The following is a 17,995-nucleotide window of genomic DNA, read 5'->3' on the forward strand; positions in this document are numbered from 1 at the left end:
GGCAGACAGAGGGTTGAAGAAACATTAAGGCACAGGGATAGTGCTTACATGAGATGTTAAATCTTACGCATTTTGTGTTGCTCATGTAAGGATTAGGTCCATAAATAGCAAAGCTGCTGGTATAGCTTTCTTTATGATGTTCTCTCCAAATTTCCAATAATACTGCATATACTAAAGGTTCTAATAACTGTTCATAAATTGTGATGTATTTAAAATCCAAACTATGTGTATTAGAAGTCTAATATCCTTTCTGTTCCGTGGTGATAATGATGGTTTCATTGCATCACCATTTCCTAGATTTATTTTTTTTTTTAATGAGGAACATGTCACTTTTTATGCAGCATAGATACTGAAACAAAGAGAAAGAAGAACAGTTTTGCTATTTATGGACCTAATCCTTATATGAGCAACACAAAATACATAAGACTTAACATCTCATGTAAGAACTATCCCTATGACTATGAATAGCACATTCTACGAATGAAACAGGAATTGAAATTTTGGAGGAGCTGCTAATAACAATAAGGTCACAGAAAAGCATTGATTCACAATCTCAGAAAATGGGGGATAAAATGCAAATTGTTTCCTAACTGCTTCCCAGTGTCTGGTCCAAAAGGAAAGTAACAGCACAGGAGAAGGTAGCCCAGGAGAAAGTAGCCCACACTCCAGATACAGGGCAAATACTACAGTATAATTGCTAATGAATGAAACATAAATCTGTGAGAAATGAAGAAATTGCAACAGGGTTAAGGATTCTGCCTGAGAAGGTAGCTGTCATTTTAGCATATGTTTTTCAACCACTGATTTAAACAAGAAATATCAACACAGTTTGCACATCTTCTAAAAGGAAAAACCATTAGCTATAAATACCACATTTTGTTTTGCAATTATTGCCTGCCTACAATTTAAAAAGTGAAGTCTTTTTAATTAACTCACTTTTTTCATACACATCAACAGATGTAAAAGATCATTTAAGGGTGTGATAAAGCCTAGATCATGTTAGAAAGTTTGTGTGTGCAACATATTTGTTCTTCCCTTGATGCTATTTGCCACAGCATATGACTAATCCCAGAGTTAACTAAGTTTGCACATCCAAGTTTCCATTCTCCATCCATGAATGCAATCAGTCTGCATAGTAAATTACACATTGATTGGTCAAGGTACATGCCAAGAAGAGGCCACAAGAAGATATAAGTTACACTTTGCTCTAATTTTTACTTATGTTAACAGCATTTTGCTGCACTCCATAGATTATATCAGCTTTAATTCACTCATTCAGTAATAGCAACTCATTTAGTAATATTAAGCACTATGCAGAAGGATTAATGTATTAATATTTCATGAAAAAATGTAGTTAATTAGTAATTTATTGCTTTGGGGGCTTTTTTGGTTTCACCTCTGTGTGCAGGCTGTGAGCAATGCTTTCTGGGAACCATGCTCACCACCATGTGGAACGGACAAAGTAGTACTCATACTGTGATGGCTTTGACATAAGGTAGCTAGACCAAGTTCAAATAGTAATGTCTTCTAATCACAGGTAGCAATACACACACATGGGCTATAGATGGATATAACATTTAAGCACTATGAAGTATATGAGCTACATAAAGCTGCCACTCTTTCTTACATACAAGTGACTACATTCTCATTCACTAAATTGCACACTGATACTTGCCTGTCATAGGATAAGCCAAAAGAGTCCCAGACTACAGTTACAGATCTCATCTGTCACTCCAGCCTTGGCAGAAATACTGACTGTGCATGTTAATGATGCTGAATAATTAAATGATACCCCTTTCCTTAGAGCTGTGTTTGAACTTCACTGGTAACTGAACACAACTGCTTCAGCAAAGGGCAGCTTAGATCTACAGTGGAGTTGATAAACAAGAAGTACCCAAGAGTTCTCTAAGGCTTTCTGTTACTGTGCAGTAACACAGTCCTTTACAGATTGCTAAATTAATTTAAAAATATGCTGCCTCTCTAAAACAAATAAATGACTTAGCAGTGTCCTGGTTTTCTTTGTAAGATGTTTTGACTTGTTTATTCAGGCACCGTGTAAATCTCAGATCTCCATTAAAGCCATCATAAACAACTTTTAGCCTGATTCCATTAATGAGTTCTGCATTCACATAAAGGATTTTTAAATGGTAGTGGTTTTTCAGGAATAATAATTTAAAAAAAAAAAAAAAAAAAAAAAAGAAATCTTTCTAATGGTGTTCCAATCCTACATTAAAAAATGCTGAAGTTTTTCCCCAAAGTTAAACCCTTAAAAAAACAAAACCTCAACAAAAAACATTTACATGTTTATGCCTATGTGTGTATTTGTATGCAAGGTTAGTATTAGGAAATACTCACAGGCTCTGAAGTATACATATCTAGCTTGCATAAATTAATGTTATAGAGGTCTGTGTGCATGCTAGGAATGATACAAGCAAGAAAGATGACATTAATATATTTTATTTGATTAGTGTTGGCATAAACACATCACATTACCGTTTGTTTCCTTTATGAAACTCAAGACTTAAATGGAAAACTTCTGTCTAACATAACATATTTACACACAAGGAAAGCAAATGTTCAATTTAGCACTAAAACAACAGTTATAATAAAAATTATAGGAAAATGGCTTTTACTTTGAAATGTCATTTGCAGTAAGAATATTTGTAGAGGAAAATATTCCAAAAAAGGAAAATACACTCTGTGATGAAAAGCATGATTTGAATCTCATCTGTTTATGCAAGATGCTTAAAAAGATATACTTGAAAGAAAATATAGTGAAAGTATTACTCTATTCATTTTTTCCCTACTGTCATACCATTATGACATTTCGATATATATTAGATGTTTATAAGCACAAGTAATATTCTGCTCACAATTTTATTAAATGTAATACAGAATATGCAATATGAAATGCATATTAAATGCATATGAATATGAAATATTAAATTCAATATTAAATGCAACATAAGATAAATACATTCAAGTATACTTACAACAATCAGTATGTTCTATTTAATTTATACTGCAGGGTTTGGGTTTTGTCACTCATATTTGACAGAGGAAATTACTTCTTTGTGCATTGAAAAATATATCCTTCATGGCTTATAATGCATACTAGTAAAAAGGAATATCTTAGAGGGAAATTTGACCAAATTCCAACAACCAAAATAAGTATTTGTTCCAATGAGTTTACACCATTTTTTCCTTCCTTCTCTCTTTTTAGAAAACTGATAAGCAGACTTGCAAAGCAGGCTTTTCCTCCAAGTATTTATGAAAAAATGACTGTAAGTAGCACCTTAATATTCATAGCTCTGACATTCAATATTCAATAGTTTATATCCCCACTGTCTTTTCAAAAGAAAGACATAGGCCCTTGCTATCCTGTATAACACCTTGAAGCCACAATAACCTCACTTCACTCACATGCTATCACTTCACTTGACCGCTGCAGTTTGTTTACTGACACTTCTCTCCTAAACACTTGGCAGCCTGTCGACCTCTATATTCACCTTTCCAAAGGCTACAAAAACTCACCCACCACATTAAGAAAAAACTGACATCCAATGCATTCACAGTTCTTCAGATAAGAGAGGCACTCTTTACCCCAGCATGATACTGTACTTCCTTGATCTGCAGTCTAGAAGTGTTACGTGTCCTTGCACATTAAAGTTTCCTCCTTTCTGCCTTGAAGAAATTCTGCTTGTCTTGCATGAAGTGTTTTTGGTTTGGTTTTTTTTCATGTGAGTTTGGCCTTACCAAGAGAACTCAAGAAGTTCAATAGAAATTTCCTTCCCTTCTTTGACACAGGAAAGTATAAATAAAAGTGCTTAATATTTAAAAACAGTGTAGCTTACATGCTAAAAATAAATGGTTGGCTTTTAGCCATATATTTCATACCTCTACATTGTTGTTCATGAGAATTATCATGGAAAAGAAAAAAACCAAAGAGAACACTCATTATTTTTAGCCAGTCAGCAGCTGATAAGTAACACTGTAGAAAATCAGTTTGCAGGCCTAAATTGTAGCAAAGAAAGTGGTTTTGACATCAACATCCTTGCAATAGGCCTCAAAGTGGAGTTAATTTTGAAGCCTCATTTAGTCAGATGCTGACACAGAACATAGAGCATGCCAGACATTGTATTCATTATTTTAATCAAGCTACAGTCCAGACAAAAAGCCTGGATAGTAAACTAGTTTTGTACTTTAGAAATTCTAATAAAATAAAAAAAAACCAAAACCCCATACTTCTTGTAACTCCATGTGTTTTAAATTCCTTTTAGTTTTTCTTGCTAATACATACAGGACACAGAATCAATGAATTTTTTCTACAGGTTGGATGATTCTCTTTCTCTTAGAAAAGCTGAGAAATAACAGAAAACACTTAGAGTATTGACCTATATCATACACCTAATAATGCACCCTAAAAATAATATGTTTTTCAACACAAAATTATTCTGAAATAGTGGCCTCAGCTAAGAAGGGGGGAGTGGGGGAAGCAGAACACTAAAGCCTTAAGTATTTCAGTTTCAAGAGAGTAATTAATTTACAGGATACCTTAAATAATCACAAATACATTACACACAGGCCTCACATACTAAAAATAAATAATAAAAATAATAATTTTAAAAAGCCAAAACATGATTATTATCCAAAATTAATTTGACTTATTAAGTATATCAGGCTTAGATACAGACTATGATTTATTGATCATATCTTAAAGACAGTTTCACCTATGAGGATGAAAATTTAACAAAATTATTTTCTCTGGGATCACAAAAGATTATTTTCCTTACAAATGCAGTACTCTCTATTTGGTGTTTATAGAAATGAACTGATCAAGTCCCTTCAGGTTAAATCCCTTCTAAAGCTTAAATTTTCTCATTGGACAATATTCACTTGGTCTGAATGATAGTTTCTGCTTTTAATACACAAAGCAAAACCAAAACAAGATAAAAGTTTGCACGAACTATTAAAAGAGATCAAAGGAACACAGACATAAGAAAAATGTGCTAGCTCAACTAGTCTATTTTGCACTTTTTCAGGCCTCTCCCTTTCTTTCAGGGTTAATCAATAAACTATCTTCAGCTACAATACTATTCCTCTAAAACAGAAATCTTAAAACTTTGAGCCCCTAGGACGATTTCATGTCACAATATCATACCTAAAAATGTAATTTTCAAGAGCTCTCAGTTTGTTTTCTGAACATAAGAAAACAATTTCCATCCACTGTTATTCCTAACCACATTTTTAAGAAATACATGACCTAGCTACAGCTCAATTCTACCATTATATTTGAGCACTACATGGTGTTGTTTTCTGCCAGAGTTAAGGTCATGTGTTTACACTTAGATGACTAATTAGAAACTCCATCCCTATCAGCAAAGGGTGCTGGCTTGAAGGAAAGTCTGGAAACAAGTATTTTGCAAGCTTGAGTGCATAAGGGTTTTTAGAACTCTTTTTTTTATATTTTCAATAACATAAAGGAATGACCTAGATAGGGAAGTCACTATCACAGCTCTAGATTTATATCTATCTCAGTTTACTATGCTGTAAATAAAACCACTGCAGAAATGGTCAATGTTTTATTTGAATTGAGCAGCACTTCTTAGTAAGATATACATCACAAAAATAACATCCTTACTTCACTCGGCTTGTCTCTCAGGGGAGAAGCCATTCTCAGGGAGAGTTCTGAAGTATTTCCTTAGCAGTTTATGCTTAAGGCATAGTCATGAGGCTTGATGAGCACATTTAAACTAAAACTATGAATGCTGTAAATGCTAAATTGTCGCAGACATAATCCCCTACACTGTGGGGCTGTCAATACTGCATCTCACATCTTGACTTAGAAGATAGCAGTGTTCTGTTATGGCCTTTATACTCTTCCGCATTTGGGAGGAATCTTCCACTTCTTTTTCTAGAACCTAAGGAATACAGAGACTGAGGAAAATAGATTAAACCCTCATTTCACGCTAAATTTCCTCACTACTTTTAGTCAAAGTGCCTTTGCAGCACACTTAGCAAATTTGGAACTGAATATTCTTGAAAGTCAACTGGATGCTTTGACTGTAGTATTATTTGGGAAACATTTCTCTGCAGTAGCAGGTTACAGATAGAAGAAATACCACCAGCATCATAATTCTGAACAAACAAAAAATCAAAAGAAAGTATGTGAAAGAAAAATTAAACTCACAATTCAGTATGCTTTACCAGAAAAATCATGTAATTAAATACAGTTTTAGAATGCTTATGAAGAACAGACATCCAGGGGTGGGACAAGCAAAAAAGGCAAAGGCTTAGTCAAGAATATACGTTGCATTTTATACACAGAGCAGACTTAAACATGTTGCTATATCTATGTTTGCAAATTCCATTAATTTTATATGCTTTTCATTGCTAAAGGAAATAAAAATATCAAAGAATACATGCTGGTAAGGTTCATGCAGGCTACAGGTAAAATATTTTGCTTTAACCACTGCAATGCTAACTGACGGCTATATGAACACCTGCTGGTGATCTATGAAAATAGTGACAAGAATAATGTTGGAGTATATAGGCAATGTGATACACGCCTAGATTATTGAAATATTTCAATAATCCCCCCTTCCTTTAAAGTAGGGAAAGGTCATCTGAAATGCACTGCCACCTAGGTGGATTACACTCATTTATGAAAACAGTGGGCAAATGAATGAAACATCTAGTTTGTCAGCAGCCCAACTGAGGCAAATCTCTGCATCACCCGGGCTGTCCTCTGTAGTGTGCACCAGAAAGCTCAAGAATATGATAACAGAATCCAAGGGAAGTATTTTTTGCACAACAAATAGGGATGAAGTCCACTGATGTTGAAGTTTCCATTGCATTTTCAGTATTTTAATATTTTGTGGTCAAAGTTCTACTTTCTCCAACACTTTTGATATAGCAAGTTTCAATTCCATTAAACTCTTCAGAAAAATGAAATATTAATAGTTCTACTAAATTATATTAATCATAAGTACAGTGAATGCAGGCATCAAAACACTAAAAAAAAGCAAGAAAGATTTTTACTTGTGATTTTCAACTTTTAGAATTAAATGACTGAATTTGTTTTCTTAAAACACATATTTTAATTTTATAGAAGATACTACATATAGTAGTAAATGTCTATAAACTGCCCTGAAGTCCTTTCCTTCTTTGCCAATTTCATTAAATTGCTGAATGAAATATGCAATATAAGTAAGATATATTAAGCTTCATCTTGCCAGTCAAAGACCTTGCTCACAGGTATATGTGTAGGTTGAAAAGCAGAAACAGGATTGTCTCAGCAGTATTCCTTATCTCATGCAGCCAGAGCTACAGTTAAGATGATTTTGAAAGTATTTTTCCTTAAAAAAAAAAAAAAAAAAGTCTGAAATGGACTTCATGGATTACTGTAGGCTTGATTTATTTTTATTTTTTTTTTCTTTAATGAGAAAAAGGCAGCAGAATCACAGTCACAGAATGGTTGGGGTTGGAAAGGATCTCTGGAAATCACTTAGTCCAACCCTCCTGCTAAAGCAGGTGCACCTGCAGCAGGTTGCACAGCATTGCATCTGGGCAGGTTTTGAATATCTCCAGAGAAGGAGACTTCACAGCCTCTGTGGGAAGCCTGTTCCAATATTCTGCCACCCTCAATGTAAAGTTCTTCCTCATATCCTGGTGGAATTTCCTCTTCCAGTTTGTGTCTATTGCCCCTTATCCTATCACTTGGTTACACCACTAAAAAGAGTCTGGTCCTACCCTCTTCATATCCTTAAGATATGCCCTTAAGATATTTGTATGCATTGATAAACTCCTCTCTCATTTGTCTCTTCTTCAGGCTAAACAGGCTCAGCTCTCTCAGCCTTCTCTCATGAGATACTCCAGTCCCCAAACCATCTTTATGGCCCTCTAATCGACCCTCTCCAGTAGTCCCTTATCTTTCTTGACTGAGGAGCTAAGAACTGAACACCGTAGTCCAGATGTGGCCTCACCAGGCAGAGTAGAGGGTGAGAATAACCTCCCTCAATCTACTGGTCACAATCTCTCTAACCCAGCACAGGATACCACTGGCCTTCTTGGCCACAGAGGCACATTGCTGGCTCATGGTTAACTTGTCGTCCACCAGGACTCCCACATTCTTCTGCCCACAGCTACTTTCCAGCAGGTCAACCCCTAACCTGTATTTGTGCATGGGGTTATTCCTCCCGAGGTGCACTACACAACATAACATGCCTCAGGTTTATATATCAAGATGAGCTTTTTTTTAAAAGAAAACAATGAGTTTTCTTTAAACAGTTTTTTCTTCAAGGGGGAAAAAGAGAGATTGGGTAATGCTTTAGCACCTGCTGCTTCTGTCACAAACAGTAACTGCAGGTGTCAGTCTGGTACTAGCAATAGCAGCTGCTGGTTTCATTGTAAGAAGTCACAAATGAGAAAAAAGAGAGTAGGCCAAAGACAAAAACTGGCTAAAACTTTAATTCAACCTTGACATGCCTCTAGTAATAGCACAAGTTCTCAAAAAACACATATAAATACTAGGAGCATCAGAAACTGAATAGCTGGGGAACAAGATCCTGTACCCACCAGTAGTTCATGAGTAAAATGTTGCTTCCTCCACGGCCGCTTGGGAGCCTAAGTACTCAAAATATATTCATGTGAAATGGCTGCAGTTTAGCACTTGAATGACTAGAAATCATTATTAGGAGGCTGTCTGTCTCACAAACTCTGGGAAGAAAAAGCACCAAAAAAACCCCCATTCATAACTGGAATGTTATGCTGTCCATACATAACACATAATATGCAGTCTTACCTTCATTCCTTCAGCTATGTGCCTTGAATCTTCACATTCCATGAACATATTAAACTGTGCTTATATTATGCTGTAGCACTGTGAATGTACTTCCTTTACAGTTTACTGTAGGGCTTTGACGGTGTTATCAGAAAATTTAAGTCTGCCTGGATTTCAGTTAGACCATATCTACTTCTGCAAATGTTATTACTAGGATGTGTAAGATTATGCAATCAAGCCAATTATAATTACATTGGAGAATAATAGCATTCTGCAATTTCAATGCCAACAGCATTTCAAAAGCATCCATAGTAAATTTCTAGACATAATCCAACTGATTTCCTGTCTTTGAAATAGGATTTTCTTCTTTTCTGAAGGTGAAAAACCTATTTCCATTTCCAAAGTTCAAAACTGAGTTAGACTGCATTTTTAATGTAATTTGTTTTGTTAGTATAATTAAATCAATAACTATCTTTCAATAAATGCCTTAACAATGCAAAATGAGAGATTCATTAACATTTAAATCCCCAATTATGTTCTCCCAGAGACCAATTTTTTCCCCCTTCTTAGGCATTTATGAGGAAAACGTATTCAATTGCATTTTAAAATGTCTTGAGGGCAGGCATAAGAACTGGGGATCCTATTGACAAAAGTAGAACCTTTCTGTACAATCGCTTATTATGAGATTCTGCTTATTAAGTGACTCTAGTCCTACCACATTAATTACTTGTTAAATATAGTCTTCTTTTAGCCTTCTTTCCACTCCCTTCTTTCTGAATTCTGGTCACTGGGGGCCAAACGTTTGCTCACATGAGGAGGCCTCTATATGGAGGATCAGGAAAAAAAGCTTCAGTCACAAAGACTTCATGCTGGTTTGGTTGTGGTAGCATTATTTTTCTTCATAGCAGCTAGTATGGGGATATGTTTTGGATTTGTGCTGGAAACAGCGTTGATAATTCAGGGATGCTTACACAGTGTCAAAGACTTTTCTGCTTCTCACCCCACATCACCAGCTAGGAGGCTGGGGATGCACAAGGAGTTGGGAGGAGACACAGATGGGACAGCTGATCCCAACTGACCATATGGTGTCATGCTCAGCAATAAAAGCTAGGTGAAGAAGAAGAAGGGGGGGGGGGGGGGATGGCATTTGTCTTTTCAGGTAACCATTACACATGATGGAGCCCTGCTTTCCTGGAGATGGCTGAACGCTTGTGTGCCCATGGGAAGGTGTGAATGAATTCCTTATTTTGTTTTGCTTACATGCGTGGCTTTTGCTTTACCTGTTAGTGTCTTTATGAAACCCACTCACTTTTACCCCTTGCATTATTTCCCCAGTCCCACTGTGGAGGAGAGAGCAAGTGGCTGGTTGTGGCTTAGTTGCCATATGGGATTAAACCATGACAATGGACTACGAGTTTCAGAGATATATGTGTTCATTCATCTTGGTGAGTTTTGCTTTCAGTATTAGTGAGCCAATTATTTTAATTGTTTTGCAACTTGCAAGAAGCATCCTGGGCTTTGCAGCAGCAGACATGGTGTAGCTACTAAAATATGTGAAGTAAAAACACATAGAGCTTTTCCATAGAAAAAGGTCTGACGGAATCAACAAGACTTAGTGAAGAACTTCAAAAACCAAAAGACAAGTATGAAGACTTTTGATCTCCTGAAGATTCATGTTGTCCAGGCATGATCTGTCAGTTGGAAATGGACAGCATAAGCAATATTGTTCACATGGAGCACTCATTATTTTAAAGAGAATGCACTGAAACTTTCTGCCAACTATCCCATATAAATTCATCCTCAAACTTCCAGGAAACATCCAGGAAACTGTAACAGGCCTTGTTCTATTAAATGCATTGGTTCTGCTAATATTGACTATTTAATGAGTTCTGTCTTAAATAAAAGAAAAGCTTCACTATTTTTAACTACTACTAACACTAAAGTCCTCTTTTAAGCTGTACAGAGATGATTTCTGCTGGCAAATCATAGAATCATGCAATAGTCAGGGCTGGAAAAGACCTTAATATCATCTAGTTCATTCTGATTGTCAAAGCACTTTAGACATAATTTTACATCAATTTTTGATGCACTCACATTGGAATGCTTTGTGATTTGTTGTGCAGTCTATAACTGCTGCAATAAAGATGAAAGGATCATTAGGATCACTGGAAATCACAACAGAGCAGCTCCATGATGTAACAATGTGCTGATCTCAATAAGGACTCTTTTTCAGAACAATGACAAAATATCTCTGTTCTCTTTTGCAGCATATTAGTGAAAATAAAAGTTATTTCTCCAACAATTTCCACAATTTTACCTGTCCTGACTTTAAAATTATCAAAGAATACTTATATCAAAAGTCCTATGACTGAAGCTTCAAAGTGCCTTTGTCTATTCTGCCCAGGTTCCTTGCTCTGCACTTCTGTGCTGCTTTAAATGGTTGAAAATACTACAAGGAGCAGTGCATGCTAAAGAATTCATGTTTAGTGATAAATATTTCTGATAAGTTTAAATAAGAAATAAGTAGAGGTGGTATATTTCAATCTTTTTAAGGTTACTTTTCAGCATCCTTAAAGTTTTCACTTAGTTAACATAGAAACACAATTTCCATAATAGGGAGTCTTATTCTGAACCACTGCATCTCTTTCAGTAGTCTGTACACTTTCACATTTACTTTGCAATATGCAGATGAAGCATCCTCTCTCTTTTATCTCTCCCTCCTAGATACGTCCTATACAAGTACAGCTTGTCATATTATCATCTCTAGTTTGTGAGATACAAAGACTACAGTCATCAACAAGGTTCTTACTATGTTAGTCCATATGAAACCATGGAGGAATATTTTACATAAGCACTAGAACTGGTCAGACTCAGAATAACTGCTATGAAGTAATCTATTAATGAATTTTTACAGCTCTTCTGAAAGTCAGGAAAGGTATTGAAACATAAGAGTATTAGAAAGTTTTCACTTTGCTTTGATTCAACATTTATATGACACTTCTACACTTCCACAAAATTGTTTATGATCTGTATAATGCTGTTTATGACCTGAGTCTTTTTTATGGGACAAACCCACAATTTGCTGGTTCTCCGGGTAAACCCCACAGATACCAAAGAGCAGACCATAGTGAAATGTGGAAGAAATTAGAATGGGGTACTCTCCATGATACCACGAGGTATCATGGGAGCTCTTTAAGTACAAGCTAATCTCAGAATGACAAAAAATGCCAGTTTCTTAGTAATTCATAGAATTATTTATTTTTTTGTCCACCTAGTTCCATGCAGAATCTAATTACTTCAATTTCTAACAGCAAAAAATTAGCAAATTTACTAATTTTCCTGCAGAAAAGTGTATTTCCAAGCACTTAATTGTTTGTTGAAAAAAATTTTGAAGACAACAAGGCTTATGAGTAAATGTATACTCCAGGACTGTGTTTTACTTTCATAAATAAAAAAGGAAGGTCTTCTTTGTATAAGTTGCAACAATACTGAATGCAGGCAGCAACATTTTTTCATTTCAAATTCTTATGTTATTCAAAGCTATTTATGGGCTTCAATCTGAGTGCTTTCACACATCAAACACGTTATAATTGTAAGATTTTCTGCAGTATTCATAATTCTACACAGGGCCTTGGAAATTGTTTATATTAAAGGTAAATGTTTCTCTCAATTTGCAACACAGAGTACCGAATTAAAACCACTTCCCATTCATGCCTATTTGCAAACTACCTGTCGTGGTTTAAGCCCAGGCAGTAAATTAGAACCACGCAGTTTCTACTCCCCCACCGGCCCCGAGGGATGGGGAGGAGAATCGAAAGAATGTAACTCCCACGGGTTGAGATAAAAACAGTCCAGTAACTAAGGCATAACACAAATCACTACTGCTGCCACCAATAATAATAATGATAAGGGAAATAACAAGGGAAGAGAATACGATACCGCCCGCCGGAAAAGAGCCCGACCGAAAAGAGGACGTGCCCTTCTGGGTAACTCCCAGTTACATCCCCGGGCATGACGTGTTGTGGTATGGAATACCTCTTTGGCTAGTTTGGGTCAGGTGTTCTGTCCCTGCTTCCTCCCGGCTTCTCCTCCTCCCTGGCAGAGCATGAGACTCACAAAGTCCTTGGTCAGGGTAAACATTCTGACCAGCAACTGAAAACATCGGCTTTATCAGTATTATCCCCAGGCCGAAAGTCAAAACCACAGCACTGCACCAGCTACTAAGAAGGAGAAAAACTGACTGCTGCTGCTGAACCCAGGATACTACCCCAATATACCATTCTAATTTTTAACAGCTACCATAATAGTTGATGTGTTATATTTTGTTCTTAACTTCTATTATTTTCAGTTGTAGAGTTGGGCATTGTCATCAGTGTTTTTCTTTTTAATTCAATTGCGTTATTTGAGTGAGTTTCTTAGTTTCTTCATTTTTCCACTGAAAGCAAAAGGTATAAATGGGATCTTAAGAAGGGATTAAAGAATTTAGTCTTCCAGAGAGCACTAAAGGTTATTTATCACCGTAACTCGTGTGAAACTCAAACATCTATAAATCTCTCACCGTGTCCCAAAGCACTAATAGTTTCAGTAAGCAAAATTAAAAACCACCCAAACCACCAGAGAACATTTAATTTCAAACAATATGTGATGTAATATTAAATATTGCATCTAGTATGTTTTCCACGTTGACAACTAGTTTAACTAAATCGTCACTCAAATCCAAAGACCTTTCAACCTAAAACCTGACACACCAGCCAGTGCCAGGACTGCAAAACCCATTTTCTTCAAAATCCTATTGACAATGCATTGCTGTTACAATGTATCTTTGTCTTTTTCTGGACAAAGTATGAAATGTTTACTACACAGAGAGCAGAACTGATAGGAAAAATTCATGTTTACTGGTTTTCCAGTGCTTGTCCTGCGTGCTTGTTATCTTCTCCAAGCTTTCTATTTTCATTTGAAATTCATTATTGGGAGTTATAGGGCAATTATTCTTGCAGGAACTATACTGCATCACAGTTATTGTGAATATCAAAAACTGCACACTGAAGTTAATGTTGGACATTCAGTGGTGGCTATTCAGCACAAGTGTTTGTTTAACAACATTATTTGCTGCTGAGGAATTTGTTTTCTTTGTGCCTATTCAACACAGGCTACTGGAAGTGGAACTGGTGGAGAAATTCTGAAAAATAGGGTGCTTAACTGAAATCAGAGCATTTAATAAAACTGGATTATGTTGTCATTTAATTTCAAAAGAAAACCAGAAAATAAAGCTCTGACAAGATGCAAGAAGACAAAATGTTCCATCTTTCAATTTTCAAATCCTTCTTTGATTCGTCAAGTCTCCAATTTGTGTAATAGCATAGTAAGAAGTCTAAATTTTAACACACAACAGTTTGATTTTGTAAGGAAGATACATTTTGTTTAACCTATCTTAAAAAAATCTGCATTTTCCTAGCAACAAATTTAAAAATGTTAGGGCTTGTTCATTAGGGGAAAAGAAAAACCAGAACAAATGTTTAGTGTCTTCAAGTCTTTGCAAAATTTCTCTTCATATATTTAACCTGTTGCCCAGATACTCATCTAAATATATTAGAACAGAATTCAAGCAGTGTCTTGGGAAGTGGGTGAAAGGAAAAGAGATACAGTAGAAATGTCAGACAATTTGAGGAAGATGAACAAGAGAAACCATTTTTGGAAGTAAAAGCTAGAGTGAGAGGAATTGGGCAGACTAAAGCATCATACATCACTGTAGCTTAGCTTTTATTGTTTGAAGGCAGAACTACCTTAATTTTTGGTATCTCTGCTCGAGTGTCTCCAAATGTTTTCTCCAGGTCCCAAAAAACCATACTTCTCTGTTCAGACACCAGCAGCTTCTTCTTCAATCTGATCCATTAAGCTTCAGTCAAATTTGATAGAACAAACCAAGCTTTCTGAGTCATCCTGGACATGTTTAAAAACAAGAAGGGAAATGGAAGTACACAGACTGGAATGTAAACATGGCTTTTGGAATTGCATAATGGTCTAATAAAAATGGAGCTTGAAAAAAAGAAAGACCTTTTCTAAAGAGGTCTTAAAAAATACAAAAAAAGTAAAGAATTTAAACATTCACATAACATCAGAATTGCATTGAAAACTGTATTACTAACTTAAACCTAAATTAGCTAATTCTTCTACAACTACAAGTTCTTCTGTCAAGGTTATCTCTACTCCTTTATTTCCCACCATTTTTAAAGCAGTATATGAAACTCAGCCACATATTTCAAACCTTTACATAAGAAATGCAGCAATTAACTCCAGACTTTGATTTCTATACCCCTGCCAGGGTGCTGCAGGGGCTCCCTGAGGACATCAGGAAGGGCCTGGCAGCTACAACAAGAGTCCATCTCTCCACCCCAGCCAGGAGCATAGCAGCTGGAGTACAGCCCCATCCCTGGGCATCAGGCACCTTCCTGGGGACAGTGACAGGCCAAGGCCAGGCCTACAGGACTGTGGGGAGATGGAGACCAGCACCACTGTGGTGTTGCTGGGACAGGGACTGACAGCTCTGGGAAGCTGAAATGGGGTTTTGGGCCCTGGGCAGATGGGTGGTGGTTCCAGGGTGTGGGCAGGGACGCTCAGCGCTGTCAGTGTCCTCAGGGATACGAAAACCCCTGCTAAAGCAAGCAGAACTACAAGATAGCTTAGCTTGAAGACTGTATTACATTTATTCATTTATGAACATGCTGAATGTCTGCAGTATTGCCAGATGCTTTATTATATTTCTCTATTACCCTTAGACTCTGGTTTTCCTTCATTGAAAAGCCATCTGGCCATCAGTCCCCTTTTCAGCCTCCATATTAATTCTGCCTGTGTCCTTGTTTTCCCTCTTTCTCTTTCCCCTTTCAAATCCCTACTTACAAACTCAGATAAAGAGCTGCATGGAGGAAGCCCTTGGCTATGGACAAGATGTTATCTTGGTGTTACATGTTATTTAAAAACACCATTGCATGCAAACAAGTACTAATCTTGGCATCCTATATTTCTTCTCCTAGCGGAACAGAATAACAAAAAGTAGAGATGAAAGAAATCCTGAGAGATTACCTAGTAAATTTTTGCAACCCCAAATGGAATCAGAGACCATCTTAGACATGTAATTTCTTTCCCTAGAGTTCTGCGTTTTTTCCTCTTTCTCATTACTTATGCATTCATCTCCATAATCAAGGTTTCTAGGTGGTAAACTTCCTACATCATGGCACATAACATATCGTAGCTTTGCAGGCTAGAGATCATTAATCACATACATCTTTATACTTCAGAAGAGAAGACAGGGATATTATCTGTCCATATGGTTCCACTCTATTCTGAAGTTAAGTGTGTATGGGCTGTGCCATACATAGATTGCAACCTGTACATAGGAGTATAAAGTTGAAGGTTCAAACACAGATGTGAATCTATACAAGCTTTCAATAACAAAAAGCAAAATTTTTGCTGAGAGTCTTTGCATTTACAAAACCCAGATAAAGACCAAATCTTTAACCTGTTGTCTGCATCTCTGTAAATCTTAGAGAACCAAGCTGTAACACAAAGCTGGGTAAGTGTTCATTGTAGCAGGTGAGATGCTCAAGAGAGCAGAAGATATCCTCCCAGCTGTCTCGAGTACTTTAATATGTGAAGCATAAGAAGGTTGTCACGAAACAAGCAAGGAGCCTTCCAGAGGAATTCTGAGACACTTGAATAGCAGTCATCTAAGAGGAATTTTTGTTTCTTCTACAGTTTCAGACTTAAAGAGAAAAAGCTCCATGGGAATGGGGAAGACACTTTGGAAGACTATTTCAAAATGTTCCTGAAGACCTAACAGTGATAGATTCAGTCTGCTAGGGACCAGGATGTTTTCAGAGTGCAAAGTTACTAAGGTGTTTGTGACTCACTTCATCATGTCAGGTAACTGCTAACATGTGCCAAGGTGCACACTTGTTTAAATGCTTGCAGAATCACAGCTTTAAATTATAAAAATGCAACTTAATATCAACAAAACCGAATTAAATTTTATTATAATTATCTTGAAATTTCTTCCAGCATGGAAAAGAGAATGGCAGTCTTGCCGTAAAGGCAGCAGTCCCAGACACTCAGGTTTTTCATTAAACAGAATACTGGCTTCTCATGGGATCTCAGTTTAAGATTCATAAATCTTATAAAAAAAGACATCTGCAAGCTTCACTCATTAAATTCATATATATTCGTCCTTTATAGCCTCTTGTGTTTAATGTCTATGAAAAGTCAGATTGAAGTTAGACAGTTCATGTAGCAGGACACTACCTACACTATAGCCTAACGCATCTCACCAAATCCTAAAATTTTGTTGCCTATCATACCTCATTTTTTGCTTAGATGGTAAATTCTTTGACAGGAGCTCATTATTTGGTTTTGCTTATATAGTGTGTAAAAGAGTAGAATTCTAGTCTGTGATAGGATCCTCTCTATGCCAGGAAATAGCAAATAATGAAAGTAATATTTGATTTATTGTGGAAATCTCTCTCAAGTTATTTTCTCCATATATTTCTTATTCAGTAGAGCAATGCTCTTTGGCTTCTGAACTGTAGCACACATTTTGTATTTTACCCTAAATACTTTATTCAGTTATTAGTTATTTAATGTTTGTATACATCCTTGAACAGCAAAAGACAATGGAAATCCTAAGTATTGCTCATAGCCTTTTAGCATGACATTTTATCTTACTCCTCTAAATTCTGTAAAGACTTGCACACTGCCAAGACACTAAATTTGGTGTTGGCTTTTTCTATACACTATCTGAGCTTAATGGGATGTAGCTAAATCCACAATTGCAAATATTAATATTTTTTTCAAAAATTTCAGATAAAAAGTCAAATAGGAAAGTATCTGGGGACACTGTTCATATGCAGCCCTCAGACAAAGGTTACTACTGTCTATGAACTAAAGCCCAGTTTGGGGCAGTACAGAGGTGTTATTTTTGGTCAGTCTGCTGAGAAGACTACTGAGATGACTGAAAGGAAGTGAATGAAAAGCCACATGAGGTAAGAAGTGTAAAAACAGAGGAAAAAATATAAGTTTGGACATGGTGATAGTTAGCAACATGAGAATTCAAGAGGAAAAATGCCAAAAAAAATGGGGAACCAGAAGAGGGCAACTCAGCAACATCAAGGATGAGCTCAATTCAAGCAGCAAAAATGATTGACCTCACCCATGTGGCCAGCA

Source organism: Psittacula echo, assembly GCF_963264785.1.
Source record: "Psittacula echo genome assembly, chromosome: 1".
Taxonomy (NCBI): Eukaryota; Metazoa; Chordata; class Aves; order Psittaciformes; family Psittacidae; genus Psittacula; species Psittacula echo.